General features: G+C 35.4%; 1 long non-coding RNA gene across 1 annotated transcript; it reads right to left on the bottom strand.

The window, feature by feature from the left end:
* Positions 1-1,071: 1,071 nt before the first annotated feature.
* On the bottom strand, positions 1,072-2,240 carry LOC121209679 (uncharacterized). Its single transcript, XR_005904769.1, has 2 exons — positions 1,791-2,240; positions 1,072-1,480 (listed from the first exon to the last, which is right to left on the bottom strand). It is a non-coding gene; the product is annotated as an uncharacterized lncRNA (long non-coding RNA).
* Positions 2,241-10,089: the final 7,849 nt, after the last annotated feature.

Below are 10,089 nucleotides of genomic sequence, written 5' to 3'. Positions count from 1 at the left end.
AAATAGTATAAAGTGAATTAGATAATGAATAAAATTTTTAATTGAAGCTTAATGAATATATTTTTATATGGAAGAAATAAAATAGGTAAAAGAGTTGTATTTTATGAGATGTTTACGTTTTAGTGAAATAGGGTTAGAACAATTTCTGGATTCCCTGTTCTGACTTTAGAAATTCACCATAAATTGTGTATTAAGAATTAGGACTCAAACTTTATTTGTATCGATTCCTTATTGAGTCTATTTTTAATTGAAACAAATGGCATAGTCATTGGATTTCTGTACAGGAAGAAATTTGATTCGTAGTGCACAAGGGTCAGAGTATCCGAACCCTGAAATAGGGGAGACTTTTTCTAATAAACTGTACTAGTTGGCCTGACCAAAAATTCTAGAAAAAAATTAGTAAGTATATATATGAGTCTAGTTTCAGGGAAAATTTACGGAATTAGATTTCGAGTTTCGTAACTTGAGATATGATTTTTTTAGCGACCGTGACGCAAATGGATAGTTTACTACGAAAACTGTTTAAGTGCTAAGATAAGTTTTGTAATGTCTCCTGCTCGACTCCGGCAACGATCTCGGGTAGGTTCCTTTTCAACTCCCTTCTTAAGTTCTCAACTTATCATTTTTTCTTTTTCCGGCTTTCCGCCTTACTAGCTGAACCAACATCTTTTTCCCCACCACATCCTTCTCTTTATTGTACACTATATCAACATACTATAGTCCTAGATAGGGTGGCGATAAAACGTGCTTTCAATCACCTTAGATGAGACATAGCGGTTAAAGTCTGGCATGGCAGTTAATAAGTGGTGCCCTCTTGAATGTTGAGTCGAAGGATATCTCTGAGGGGTGCTTCCAAGGGGTATGTTTGAAGGGTTTATTGAGACCACTCGTGGGTTCATTACTCGATTCCAGTGACTAAGGTATAATAATGATAAAATAACATATATGTTATATGTATTTTTTTAATAAAGTCTAATATAACATTCGGTACCTGAATTTGACATTTTTTTCTTAAGTTGGTACCTAAGTTTTTTTTTGTCTAATATGGTACTTACACTTGACACGTTTTCCTAATTTGGTACTTAAACTTTTTTGTATCCAATTGGTACTTAAACTAGTCAAATGTTATACAAATTACACCAAAACAACTTGTAATAGCCAATTTTGGCCTAAAAGCCCAAACCAATAAAACAAAAAATAAAACCCAAATAAACAATTAAAAAGTCCCAAATAATAAAAAGTCTATTACAAAATTAAAACCAAACAAAAAAAAACCAAATACAAACCCAAACCAGCCCAAATTTTAAAACCCAATTAAAACCCAAACTACCTAAGCCCAATTCCAACCCTAGCCCATTACAAAGAAAACAACAGCAACCCTAGCCACTAGGCTTCAGCCGCCGCTCCTCACCAGCAGGGCCACCACGTGAGCCGCTTCGTAGCACGCCGCACGCCATCTTCTCCACGCGTCACACTACACCTGCAACAAAATCAAATGCAACAGCAAAGAGAGAGCACGCGAGCAATAGAGAAGTAAATAGCAAAAAAAAAAAGCAGAAACAAAGGGTTGTGATTTCGGCTATAAGAGCTGTATCGATCTCTCTGTAATTTTTTTACGAATATTAAGCAATCAAAAAAGCAAAACACAAGAAAAAACATTGATTTTTATTTCCATATCTCGTTTTCTTTTCGTTCTTTGTTCTTCTTTATTTTTTATTTTTTTATCTTTTTATTTTTTATTATAAATCTATTTTAAACAAAAAGATAAAAAGAGGAGTAAAAAAACTCACTGAAACTGCCTCGTGACCGCCTCGTCAGAGGGCTCTTCGTCGTTGTCGCGATCGAACCCAAAAGGGGGCACGAGCCCTTACCCTTTCGATTTCAAGGGTCGAAGGCGTTTTGGCCTTCAAACGCGCCTTGAAATAGGGCTAAAAACCCATCTTTGCGCATCGTAGGCCACCGGGTACGGTGGTAGTGCGGCGGACGGTGGATGGGTGTCCTTTTGGTCAGCCGTAGGGAGAGAAGAGGGAGAGTTTGGGAGGATTTCAGATTTTTTTTAAGGAGAAGGCTGAAAATGATTTTTTTTAAAAAAAATTGGGCTTATATACAAACCATGAAACGGCGTGTCGTTTTTGGGTAGGAGGCCAGGTGCCAAAACGGCACCGTTTTGGACTGCCCGAGCGCAACCCGACTCGGATAAAAGGGATCCGCGTGTTTTGTAGCTTTGGGGTTATTTATGCAGTGAGTCCCTCCAAGTTTACGCGTCCTTTAATTCAGTCCAATCCTTACTTTTATGCCTTTTTTAAAATTATCCATACAGTTTCTGTTTTAATTCATTTTGGCCCTAAAAAAAAACGGCTCATAGAGGGGTCTGGGGCATTTGCTATTTCGCCCATTGCATTTTCAACTTGCTGCGAATTGGACCTTTATTTCATTTTTGTTATTTCAAATTTATACCCTGAACTCTGGCTCATTTTCAATCACTTCCTAAGACCTTTTAATTCATTGATTTACCTATTTATTTTAAAATGTTTTATTACGTGTTATTTTAAATATTTTATATGTTGTTTACGTTGGATTATTTATGTACATTATTTATCTTAACTTGTTTTAATACACTAATTATTTAAAATTGTATTATTGTTTATTTTAAATTTTTTTTAATATACAATTTGTATTCCAAACCATTTTGCATATATTACATGTAATACTCCGAAAATTTTTACAGTAAAATATTATCCGTGATATAGTAAAATAAGGAAATAAAGTGACAAAAAAGGAAATTTTGAGTTATGTCAATATTGGGAAAAATATTATGATATATTAATTCAAGAAAGCACTAAATTGCAAAGATGAGAAAAGTATTGTTGCATAAGAGTAAATACTCAAAATTTAAGGGGTTGAAGTGTAAATATAAAAAGTTGAAGGACTAATGGTGCAAATATTTTAAGGGTGGAATGATCTAGAAACCAAGAAAAATTGATGAATTAGGACCAAATTGAATAGGTGAAAAATTATGAGGGACTAAATAGCAATTTTACCAAATTAAGTGATGACTCAAGGATGAAATTCTAAAAGATCATGAAGGGCAAAATGGTCAATTAGTAAGAGAGAGAATTTTAGAATGTAATGATTATGTTGATAATATTTTAAATTAATTAATTAGATAAATATTATTTTATTAATATTTTTATGAGATATTTATTATTATATTATTATTTATTTAGTATAAAAGGAAGGAAAGATGAAGAATTATCATCATCTGTCCTTTCCCATACAAACCAACGTAAGAGAAGAAGAAGAAAATAAGTTTTCTTTCTTTACAATTTAGTCATTCCACCAAAAATTTATTATTTTCACCTAAAAATTGAAAGAATTTCCATAGCCATCAAGAGAGAAAGATAGCAAGGAGATGATGGGGAGCAAGAATATCGAGTTGGATTCAAGAAATAGAAGCTGGAGGAGAGAGAAAAATCAAGTTAAAGATTGAAGTCAATAAGAAAAGGTAAGAACATCGAGATTTCAATATATTTTTAAGTTTTATATTTTTAAGTTTTCTTGTCATGTTAGTGAAGAAAAAATAAGAGAAAGTGATAAGAAATAATGTAGAAAAAGAAAATAATGGTGTTATAAACATGGTAATTAATATCTTGCACTAAAACAGTTCTAGACAGCAGCAGTAGTCTAACTTTGAAAAATCATCAAAAATTGTATAAATCGAATTATAGGATTAATAAAATATGAAATTAAAGCTTATTCAGTCTAGTTTCTTATAGAAGATATTATGTAAGCAATGGAATTGTAAATTATGAGATATAATAAATTTTGTGAGACAAGGTCAGAATGATTTCGGGTTCCGCTGTTCTGACTTTGAAAAATCATAAAAAATTGGATAAAAATAATTATGGGCTTAAATTTATATTTTTAGAATATTGAATGAGTCTATTTTCAAGATAAATAAACAGGAACATTATTCAAATTCTGTACCAGGAGATAATCAATTTTTAGTGAAGAAGGGTCACAACTGTCAGACAGTAGAATAGGGGTAACTTTAAAGAATAAACTGTATTTTTTGACTAAACCAAAAATTCTGAAAAATTTTATGGTAAGAAGATACATGAGTCTAGTTTCAGGGAAAATTATCAGATTTTAATTTGGAGTTCTAGAGCTCCAGATATAAATAATTTAGTGACTATGACACAGATGGACAGCTTGAATATTTATAAAAGTAAATAATAAAGATTATAGATAATGTTACTTACAAATGTGTTATATACATTAAGGATGTGGAATGGAGAGGAGGAGGAGGAAAATATATATGAATATTCAGCTAGCATTGTTAATTTGCCAATTAGCCCAAATAGCCCAATTAACCCCAGCCTAAAATTACAAGGCCCAATTGGCCCAACACCTTAAACACCATCAGCCAAACAAAAACCCTAACTCCTCCATGTGCGCCGCACCCGTTCGTACGCCCTTCTTGGTCGCCTCGCCAGTGCCTCGTCCCGAGGCCTGGCACCTTTCGTCGTTTTGCACCAAAATGGCGAAAACCAGCCCTATTGACTTCCAAAACCTGGAAAAGAAGGCAAAAAGAAGAACAAATGCAGAAATAGCAGCAGACAATACAGAGCGGTAGCAAAAGACTTAAAATATTGTATTGAAATGGCTATAAGAGCCATATCCGATTGTAAGAAAAAGGGGGGTGGGGATTCATCATTTAATAAAAAAAACATAAAAAAACAGATTCAAAAGAAAAGAAGATGATTTTCAGATCTAGCTTTTTCCGATTTTGTTCTTTTTTTTTCTTTTTCTCGATCTTTATTTGTTGTAGATATAAGAAAAAATAAAGAAAGAGGGACTTATCGTAGTTTTGGCCCCCTCGAATCTTTGCTTGCTTTGTTGAAATCGGAGGCTAGGCGAAGATTCTAAGGCTAGGAGCGAGACCCTCAGGTTCATGGTCGAACGAGGTCAGATGAGGCCTTCGTGAGGTGGCTGTTGGCCAAACATGGAGGCAAAATGGCAGTTGAAGGGTCTTCTTTTTTTTGGCCGAATGAGGAAGATGGAGGCTAGGTTTTATTTTGATTTTAGATAACAGATTGTTGATTTAGGTGTTTTTTTTTGAGTTATGGCTAGCATGAAACGGCACCGTTTAGGGTCTATTCCTACGGTGAAAGGGATATTTGCAAGATTGATCCCTCCTTTTCGCATGGTTATTCGATTGAGTCATATTTTCATTTTCTTTGTGAATACCATGCGAGAATCACGGGGCATTCCATCGAGAACTGTACCGCTTTTAAAAAGCTAATCGAAAGATTTATCAAATTAGGTATCGTGAAATTCAATGATCCTTCTAGAGTAAAAAAATCTGTTATTCCAACCTTTCTGTTAAAGGGGTGGACATTATGAGTTCCATGATGGATAGGGTAATGAAATCCAATGGTATATCGAGCTCAGGACTCTAGCGCAAGACCTGGTTTTGGGGAACTTGAACATTAACGACGTATCAGAAGAGGGAACCCGGGAATAGAATTTTGTGAGCATCTGCCCTTACATACTTGGGAATGTTTTGAACCATGAGACTGTGGAAGAGACCCCTGTATTTTTAGAGTTAATCTAGAGTAATATTCAAAACATGCTTGTTGCTTTAAGCCTAGAAGCAATGAGAATCATTTTGTGAAATAGGTTTGTGTCTTAAGTCTTTATTTCAATAAAATGCATCTTTTTGAGCAAATATTCTTTTATTTTATTTCATACTGTACAAATAATCATTCTTAGATTCATTTGTTCTTTAAACTTTCTTCCAAATATTCATTTATTTTTGTCATTCATGATCATACCATACAAATAAACATCCTTAGAATCATTTATTTTTTTGGTATCTGCCTCCAATAGGCCCCCAGAATCTCCTTTTGAGCAAGATATGTGTTTTGAGGGATCTCAAGACTTGGAAGATGACAGAGATTGTAACATATCTCCTGATTTGTTAATGATGGTAGAGTAAGATGAAAACAGATCCTACTTTACGAGGAGTCAATGAATAGTAGGTCTAACAGAAGAGAAAAGGCAAGGATCGAAGCCTGCGTCACTGCAAAGACAAAGCAAAGCGTCCATATCAAGATATACCTGGGCTACTAAGGCCCGCAGATGCTGTTAAAAGAGGTCCCTAAGCGTGTCAGAAAGACCCATACTAATGACCAGGCTAATCATGAGATTCAGATTCTACTGGTCTAACATAGAAGGGAATTGCATCAGTTATGCCGTAAATGCTAAATTTATGGAGACAAGATTCATGCGCCCCTTCATTTCTTCGTAGACTTTCTCTATGTGGTGCATGGAAGCTATGGGCCGATCTCTTCGAAAGCTTCTAATCGATACTTATTCGTCTTTGGGGTCGTCGATTACTCCGTGAAAAAGGTGAGAGTTGTTTCATATGCCAATGTCACTAAGTTGACAGAAATCAAATTCCAAATTTCAAAAAAAAAGGAACTCAACAACAAACTAAAAATCATGGGGCAGATGACTAAGACTTGTAAAGATTGGCATAAGAAGTCACCATGTTTATCGAACGTCGGTCAGGATCTTAGCCGTGGCAACACATTGCTCATTGGTTTATGGAATAGAAGCGCTCTCGCCCGTTGAAGATAAGATTACTTGTCTCTGAGTCTTGTCAGAGCTAAAGTTGGATAAGACAAAACAGATCCAATCCTAATATGATTAGGAGGTTGAAAGCCATCTGTCATTAACGATATGGGCTTACGATGAAGAGGTTCATCCTAGAGAATTTTACTAGGGAAACTTGATATTGAAAAGATCCTTCCTATACAAAATGACTTCAAAAAATGTGGATGTCAAACTGAGAAGGACCTTATGTAGTAAAGAAGGCCTGTTTTGGAGGGGCATTAACATTGACCGAAATGGATGGCAAAGATTTGCCCAAGTCGGTGAATTCGGATTTTGTCAAGAAGTATTTCACTTAGAAAGTGAGAAGCCAAGGCGAAAACCCGCAAATGGCACTTTGAGACCTTCAAAAAAAAAGGAAAAAAAAAGAGAAAAAGGAGAGGCTGAGGCGAAAACCCGCAAAGGGCGCCTCGAGACCGAAGGGGATTCGAGTTGAAAACCCCAATTTTGGATCAAAGTGGGGCATACAACAGTTTTGGCTATGCTTGAATTAAAAATAAAGAAGTATGTTACGTCTTGGGGCATCGACAAAATGCTCCGGATCCCCTAAACACATATTGAGCTCAGAAAGGTCCTCAAGAAGTTGGTACAAAAAAAGCTCAAACTACGATATCTGGGGCACCTAGTGTCCATTTTGCCCATTTTGAATTTGTTATCTTTGATTACCTTATTCTTTTCAGGATATGTCCAAATAAATTTCCTTCTTATTACGTTGCTATCTTTGATTAACTTATTCATTCTCATTGCATTTGCAATATTTGATTAATTTATTCGTTTCGAGCTATGCTCCCAATCAATTTCCTTCTTGTCTATTGTTTTGATCTTTTTCGAGCATTTTTGCATTGAAATAACGATTAATGGAACAATAATACTTTCACAAAAGAAGTTCTGCATATTACTTTGGAAGCTTCTAAATAGTACAGGAGCCTGAAACAAGACTATTATTCAGAACTCACCAAGCCCAAAGGTTAGAAATATTTAAGTCCAAATTGAAATTATCTTCTTGGGTTTTCTGTTAAAGATATTGGTTGAGCAAAAAGAAATTACATTAGTGTTATAATCCCGGAAAAGAACGAGCAATGGAATTATTCTCGGGAAAAGAAAAATGATACTCTGCATTCATGTAAATATCAGGCATATACATCTGGTCATTACACTCAGAGAATAGTGTAACAGATCAAATTGATTGAAGATGATACAAATCCTATACCTCCGAGTTGCAGCATGATAGATAGTGAACCTTATTCCTCTGAAGTTGCAGTGGGAGGTACAAACTTTATGTCTTCAGAAGGTGCAGTGGAAGGGACTCTAAAATTATAGCGGGGCAAGCTTGCTGAGCAAACTGTGATTATTTCTTTGACTTTTCTGTCAAGAATACCAGCCGAACAAGATGGCCGCGTAATACGTCAGTGATAATGTCCTAATGAACAACGAGCAATGATACCTTAAGCCTTTTAAAAAAATGGATCATTTTCATTTTTGCATTCATATATCATTTATAACACATCAAGTTAGGAGCATTTTATTCATTTTGATCATAGCATCCTAATCATAGATACATAAAACCAATTCTACAAATCTTGTTTCCCTGAAGTTTCAGTGGAGCAGATCGAAGACACTGAATCTTGTCTTCCTGAAGTTGCAATGAAGCAGATTTAAACCATTATCCTATCTCCCTAAGGTTGTAGCGGAGTAGGCTGAAGATTGTAGATCTTGTCTCCCTGAAGTTGCAGTGGAGCAGATCAAAGAGGATGAATCTTATCTTCCTGAAGTTGCAGTGAAGTAGATTTAAGCTAACATCCTATCTCCCTAAAGTTGTAGTGGAGTAGGCTGAAGATTGTAGATCTTGTTTCCCTGAAGTTGCAGTGGAGAAGATCAAAAATAGCGAATCTTGTCTTCCTGAAGTTGCAGTGAAGCAGATTTAAACCACCATCCTATCTCTCTAAAGTTTTAGTGGAGTAGGCTGAAGATTGTAGATCTTGTTTCCCTGAAGTTGCAGTGGAGCAGATCGAAAATAGCGAATCTTGTCTTCCTGAAGTTGCAGTGAAGCAGATTTAAACCACCATCCTATCTCCCTTAAGTTGTAGCGGAGTAGGTTGAAGATTGTAGATCTTGTCTCTCTGAAGTTACAGTGGAGCAGATCAAAGACAGCAAATCTTGTCTTCCTGAAGTTGCAGTGAAGTAGATTTAAGCCACCATCCTATCTCCTTAAGTTGCAGTGGAGTAGGTTAAAAAAATTATAAATCTTGTCTCTCTGAAGTTGCAGTAGAGCAGATTAAAACACACCTTATTTCCCTGAAGTTGCAGTGGAACAAATCAAAGCAACAGTTCCTATACCCCTGGGGATACAGTGGATTGGAATGAAGCTACCTAAAGAAGAGAAGATGCCAAGAGGTTAAGATTCTGCAGGATCAGACAAATTTGGCCCTTTTTAAGTCTCTGCTCCATTTTCGTTACACGACAACGAGCAAAGAGGGGCAACTGTACAGGCCTAAATTTGCCCGGGCCCGATCTAACAAAACCAATTAGCCCAAGTAGCCCAATTAACCCCAGCCTAAAATTACAAGGCCCAATTGGCCCAAAACCTTAAACACCATCAGCTAAACGAAAACCCTAACTCCTCAATATGCGATGTAACGCCCCCACGCCCGAAACCGTCACCGGAGTCGAGCTTGAGGGGTTACCGAACATAATTTATCAAATTAAGAACTTTAAATCATTTGTTTCTACATTCACAGCTTTCTAGCTACCCGCGTCACAGTTACAAGAAAAATCATATCTCGAGTTACGAAACTCAAAATCAAGATCTGTAAATTTTCCCTAAATCTATACTTATATATCTATTTACTAATTTTTTTATAAAATTTTTGGTTGGGCCAATTAGTACATTTTATTAGTTAAAGTCTCCCCCGTTTCAGGGTTCGACTACTCTGACCTCTGTGTATTACGAATCAGATATCTATCTATACAGAATTTCAATGACTACGAGGTTTGTTTCTATTAAAACTAGACTCAATAAGGAATCTTTAAATATAAAGAATGACTTCTAATTATTTTTTTACAGTTTGTTATGAATTTTTAAATTCAGAACAGAGGATCTAGAAATCACTCTGGCCCTGTTTCACAAGGTTTCAAATATCTCATAAAGTATAATTTATATGCCTGTTTTTTTTAATCCATATGAAAATAGACTCATTAAGCTGCAATTTCATAACTTTCTCATCATTTAATTCCATTTATACTATTTTTAGTGATTTTTCAAATTCATGTCATTGCTGCAGCAATATTCTGTTTTAAGGCAAATTTCATCTTTTCATGAGTTGTTATGAACTAGATAACCTATTAAACTTCCATGATATCAAACATGATCTAAATTTACCCATCACCATGACTTATCAATATCAAACATTT

This window comes from Gossypium hirsutum, chromosome A02 (genome assembly GCF_007990345.1).
Source record: "Gossypium hirsutum isolate 1008001.06 chromosome A02, Gossypium_hirsutum_v2.1, whole genome shotgun sequence".
NCBI classification, from domain to species: Eukaryota; Viridiplantae; Streptophyta; class Magnoliopsida; order Malvales; family Malvaceae; genus Gossypium; species Gossypium hirsutum.
This window is presented reverse-complemented; position numbering and strand designations above follow the sequence as displayed.